The 6,023-nt window shown below is 45.9% G+C and overlaps 1 protein-coding gene across 1 annotated transcript in view; it reads left to right on the top strand.

Moving 5' to 3' along the window:
• The first annotated feature begins 1,125 nt into the window (after positions 1-1,125).
• LOC101102447 (mitochondrial adenyl nucleotide antiporter SLC25A24-like) overlaps positions 1,126-6,023 on the top strand; it is a 65,149-nt gene continuing 60,251 nt past the window's right edge. Inside the window, exon 1 of the mRNA XM_042251705.2 lies at positions 1,126-1,406. The gene's annotated coding sequence lies outside the window, so the exon portion shown is untranslated. The remainder of the gene's footprint in view (positions 1,407-6,023) is intronic.

Genomic DNA, 6,023 nt, shown 5'->3' with positions numbered 1-6,023 from the left:
GGGGACTCTGCTTTAGATAGTGTCTACCTCCTTTTGGATGAAAGTGAAAAGTGAAAGTGAAGTTGCTCAGTCCTGTCAGACTCTGCGACCCCGTGGACTGTAGCCTACCAGGCTCCTCTGTCCATGGGATTCTCCAGGCAAGAAGTATTCACTAATTCTCCCCCTAAGAGAGATGGCTGGATGGCATCACTGACTCGATGGACGTGAATATGAGTGAACTCTGGGAGTTGGTGATGGACAGGGAGGCCTGGCATGCTGAGCTTCATGGGGTCGCAAAGAGTTGGACACGACTGAGTGACTGAACTGAACTGAACTGGAGTGCATCTGGGGATCAGAGGGAGGGATGTTGCTTACTTGTGAATTCTGCAGCATTGAGACTGAGGGACAAACGGCCTGCGCAGATTCTGAGAGCACACTGGTTGGCATCCGTTAGTCTCCTGTATGTGTTCAGTGCTGGTCTCCATTGTTCCACTGCTGTGTCTTCTCTGTTCTTTCGGTTTGAGCAGTGCTCCTGATGGCTTTGTTTGACTGCTGCTGATTTTCTTGCCAGCCCTTCAACTAGCTCACTGGCCCCATTGACTGGGTGATGGCTTCCATTACACTAGATAAATTTCTTTGTTCAATCACTGTCATTTTTGGTATACTTACTTATATATTGTATATATGTGCAATTGTCAGTTCATGTTAGATATTAGAAAGCTTATTTCTCCCTTTTTATAAATATAAAAAGAAGTCCTCATATTTTCTCCCTTGGTTACTAAGAGGTGTGGATTTCAACAATTCCATGGGAATGGGAGATGAAGCTTTGGCCTAGAAAAAGGAAGAGAGAGAATAGACCCAGGGTAGCTTCAGGGAGGCTGATCTCCATCAACCTCAGCTCTGAGAACAAAACTGAAAACAAACAAACAAACAAACAAAACCTCCCTTAAAAATTCACAACCCTGGACTACCCTCAGTCACTTTAAAGTTTGAATTAAGACTGTGCTGTCTGGGAATCCCCAGCCAAACATTAACCGCATTAAAAAAAAAAAAAAGAAGACTGGCAGAAGCAAACCCGGAACCAAGGGGACATTCCTCGCCCGCTGGCGCGGAACCCAGAGGCGTCGGACCACGAGTTCCAGGGGCAGTTGCTACACCGCCCGCGGGGCCGCCCCCTCGGAGGCTCCCGGCTCGGCCTGCGGCTGGGGCTTTCCCACTTCTCTGGGTTCCCTTGGCGCTGCGTGACCATGCTGCGCGGCAGAGGAGGCTTCCTGCCGCCCACCGTGGCTGGCCAGGAACACGAGTTCGACAGCCTTTTCGAAGAGCTCTTCCAGAAGCTGGGCCGCCGCGGGGACGGGCTGGTGGACATCGTGGAACTGCAGGAAGGACTGGAGGCCCTGGGCTTCCCTCCGGGCGGGGAGGAGGAGGTGGGCCTTGGTGCATTCAGGCCTCAGGGAGCGTGCGGGGCGGGAGGCTCTGCAGGGGTGATATGGGGGTGGGGACGGAGAAGACCTCCTCATCTCTTTGGGGCCTAGTCCCCAGACGTTTTTTGGTGTGAGCTGCTTCACCAGAGACAGCCCGCTGGTGAAACACTTTTCCAGGCGTTTCTGTCCTATAAGTGAGCTGCTCTGGTGAAACATGTAGCAGTCTTACCTAAAAATAGGGTCCAAGCCATCAAAACACAAAAGGTTTGCTAGGCGTTCCTACAGGTTAAGGGAACCCCTGGAGGAAGCCGACTGCCTGGGCCTGGGCGCAAATTCGTTTTGCTCTTGGAAACTCCAAGAGTCTGTCTTGATGGCCCCTCCTGAGCGTCCCATAGGGCGTCCCATAGCTTGGGTAGTGGGGCTGGCACTGAAGGGCTCCCCGCTAACACCTTTGGGAATTCCCTGTGTGTGCACTTGCTACTCAGAATACTGGAGTGGGTTGCCATTTCCTTCTCCAGAGGATCTTCCAGATCCAGGGATTGAACCCACATGCTTTGCCACTCCTTCATTGGCAGGCAGATGCTTTACGCTGAGCCACTTGGGAAACCCCAGTGAAAACCAATACTTGTCTGTTTAGAAGTCGCTGTCGGAGAAGGCAATGGCACCCCACTCCAGTACTCTTGCCTGGAAAGTCCCATGGATGGAGTAGCCTGGAAGACTGCAGTCCATGGGGTCGCTGAGGTCGGACACAACTGAGCGACTTCACTTTCACTTTTCACTTTCATGCATTGGAGAAGGAAATGGCAACCCACTCCAGTGTTCTTGCCTGGAGAATCCCAGGGATGGGGGAGCCTGGTGGGCTGCCGTCTATGGGGTTGCACAGAGTCGGACACGACTGAAGTGACTTAGCAGTAGAAGTCGCTGTACTGCACTATACCTTACACCGTAGAGTTATCCTTAAGCTCAACACGTGACAATATCAATACTCACTATTGTATTCTCAGAGGGTCCTCATTTCCACAACTGTATGTTTAACTAGCTGACTTACAGTAAAAATAAATTCTTTGTTTTACTTAAATCTTCTCTAAGAGACTAGTGGCTTCAGCAGCACCATGGGAACATGTGTGCGCATGAGTTTGAAAAGGTGACAGTATACCAGGCTTTATAGAAATATTTTCCTTATGAGGTGACTGAATTACATTGAATTATGGGAAATAGTATTTAATAAGTTTCCATCTGGTAGGCTTGAATTGAATGATGGATGTGAGAGCAGAGAACACTGAATCTAGAAAAACCATACAGTCAGCACAGTAACACATAGTTTATACACCATAGTGCTTAGGATTTATGTAGTGTATACTGGAGAAATGGGGAATGGATTAATGCTATCTAACATTTTTGTTATGGAAACTGATGGTTTGATCCCTAAGGCCCAACCAACCACAGATTCCAGTCCTAATTTTATATGACATATATTGCTTTCACTGGATTCTGTGTGTCCAAGGCTTTTTGCTGCACTCACTTTGTGTTACACAGAATCATCAAACAAGCTGATGAAGTTATGCTTTCCTTCAGAATGCAGCCCCAGAATCTTGTTATTCCATCTCTCTTCTCTGGCAAGAGCTGGGTCTTCTGCTTTAGCAGCCTGTCAATTTTATCTTCTATCCATTTATCCCAGTGGTTCTCAACGAGGGGTGATTTTGTCCCTCAGAGACATATGACATTTTGGATGGTTGTGACACTAGGAGATGTATTTGTGTGATGTGAAGGATGTAGTGAGTGAGTGAGTCAGTCAGTCAGTTCAGCTGCTCAGTCGTGTCCGACTCTTTGTGACCCCATGAACCATAGCATGCCAGGCCTCCCTGTCCATCACCAGCTCCCAGAGTCCACCCAAACCTATGTCCATTGAGTCGGTGATGCCATCCAACCATCTCATCCTCTGTCGTCCCCTTCTCCTCCTGCCCTCAATCTTTCCCAGCATCAGCGTCTTTTCAAATGAGTCAGCTCTTCCCATCAGGTGGCCAAAGTATTAGAGTTTCAGCTTCAACATCAGTCCTTCCAATGAACACCCAGAACTGATCTCCTTTAGGATAGACTGGTTAGATCTCCTTGCAGTCCAAGGGACTCTCAAGAGTCTTCTCCAACACCACAGTTCAAAAGCATCAGTTCTTTTGAGCTCAGCTTTCTTTATAGTTCAATTCTCACATCCATACATGACCACTGGAAAAACCATAACTTTGACTAGACGGACCTTTGTTGATAAAGTAATGTCTCTGCTTTTTAATATGCTGTCTAGGTTGGTCATAACGTTCCTTCCAAGGAGTAAGCGTCTTTTAATTTCATGGCTGCAGTCACCACCTGCAGTGATTTTCCAGCCCAGAAAAATAAAGTCAGGCACTCTTTCCACTGTTTCCCCATCTATTTGCCGTGAAGTGATGGGACCGGATCCCATGATCTTAGTTTTCTGAATGTTGAGCTTTAAGCCAACTTTTTCACTCTCCTCTTTCACTTTCATCAAGAGGCTCTTTAGTTCTTCTTCACTTTCTGCCATAAGGGTGATGTCATCTGCATATCTGAAGTTATTGATATTTCTCCCAGCAATCTTGATTCCAGCTTGTGCTTCCTCCAGTTTAGTGTTTCTCATGATGTACTCTGCATATAAGTTAAATAAGCAGGGTGACAATATACAGCCTTGACATACTCCTTTTCCTATTTGGAACCAGTCTGTTCCATGTCCAGTTCTAACTGTTGCTTCCTGACCTGCATACAGGTTTCTTAAGAGGCATGTCAGGTGGTCTGGTATTCCCATCTCTTTCAGAATTGTCCACAGTTTATTGTGATCCACACAGTCAAATAAGCAATAAAGCAGGCATAGTCAATAAAGCAGAGATAGATTGTTTTTGGAACTCTCTTGCTTTTTCGATGATCCAGTAGATGTTGGCAATTTGATCTCTGGTTCCTCTGCCTTTTCTAAAACCCGCTTGAACATCTGGAAGTTCACTGTTCACATACTGCTGAAGCCTGGCTTGGAGGATTTTGAGCATTACTTTACTAGCGTGTGAGATGAGTGCAATTGTGCGGTAGTTTGAGCATTCTTTGGCATTGCCTTTCTTTGGGATTGGAATGAAAACTGACCTTTTCCGGTCCCGTGGCCACTGCTGAGTTTTCCAAATTTGCTGACATATTGAGTGCAGCACTTTAACAGCATCATCTTTCAGGATTTGAAATAGTTCAACTGGAATTCCATCACCTCCGCAAACTTTGTTATTAGTGATGCTTCAAGGCCCACTTGACTTCACATTCCAGGATGTCTGGCTCTAGGTGAGTGTGAGTCATCACACCATCGTGATTATCTGGGTCATGAAGATCTTTTTTTACAGTTCTGTGTATTCTTGCCACCTCTTCTTAATATTTTCTGCTCTGTTAGGTCCATACTGTTTCTGTCCTTTATTGTGCCTGCCTTTGCATGAAATGTTCCCTTGGTATCTCTAATTTTCTTGAAGAGATCTCTAGTCTTTCCCATTCTATTGTTTTCCTCTATTTCTTTGCATTGATCCCTGAGGAAGGCTTTCTTATCTCTCCTTGCTATTCTTTGGTACTCTGCATTCAAATGGGTATGAATTTGCTTTTCGCTTTTCCTTTGCTTTTTGCTTCTCTTCTTTTCACAGCTATTTGTAAGACCTCCTCAGACAGCCATTTTGCTTTTTTGCATTTCTTTTTCTTGGGGGTGGTCTTGATTCCTATCTCCTGTGCAATGTCATGAACCTCTGTCCATAGTTCATCAGGCACTCTGTCTATCAGATCTAGTCCCTTAAATCTTTGTCACTTCCACTGTATAGTCATAAGGGATTTGATTTAAGTCATACCTGAATGGTCTAGTGGTTTTCCCTACTTTCTTCAGTTTAAGCCTGAATTTGGCAATAAGGAGTTCATGATCCTTATGGATGTAGTGAGAGATGATGCTAAACATACTGTAATGCACAGGACAACAAAGTTATCTGGTCTCAAATGTCAGTCGTGGCAGAGTTGAGAAACCCTGCCTATCCCAACCACAAGCTCCTTGCTCCTCCCTTCCAGCTGACCATGCCCTTTACTTCACTGAGGAAGCAGAGGTGAACTGGCATCAATGTCCTCAGATTTCTGGCCTTCTCATAATGTGACCTGAGCTGTAAAATAGGGATCTTATTAGTGCCTGTCTCATAGGACCATTATGATGACTCTACTGTCTCTCACCTGTTACCGTAACAGTCTTATAACCAGTCTTCCTGCCCTTATCTCTCACCTGTTACTGTAACAGATTTATAACCAGTCTTCCTGCCCTTAGCTCTCAGCATCAGTTCTTCCACACTGCCATCATATGACATTTCTGAAAGTACATCTCATTAGTTCATAACCCTCCTCTTCAGGGGTGGACAATGTTGGTGGGAAAACTGTAAACCTCTTAGTGTGGTATTGAAGGTTTCCTGATTTCCTGCAGGGTGTTGTGTTTGGTGGGACAGTTCTCCAACTTGCAGATAAGCAGGGATCCAGGTTCTTTCTCTCTTGTGACTATGTTCTGTTCAAGGGTCTCATCATCATCTGCATTTAGTTGGTGAAAGGAATGAGCATAGGGGAAGACAT

Source organism: Ovis aries, chromosome 1, assembly GCF_016772045.2.
Source record: "Ovis aries strain OAR_USU_Benz2616 breed Rambouillet chromosome 1, ARS-UI_Ramb_v3.0, whole genome shotgun sequence".
Lineage (NCBI taxonomy): Eukaryota > Metazoa > Chordata > Mammalia > Artiodactyla > Bovidae > Ovis > Ovis aries.
This window is presented reverse-complemented; position numbering and strand designations above follow the sequence as displayed.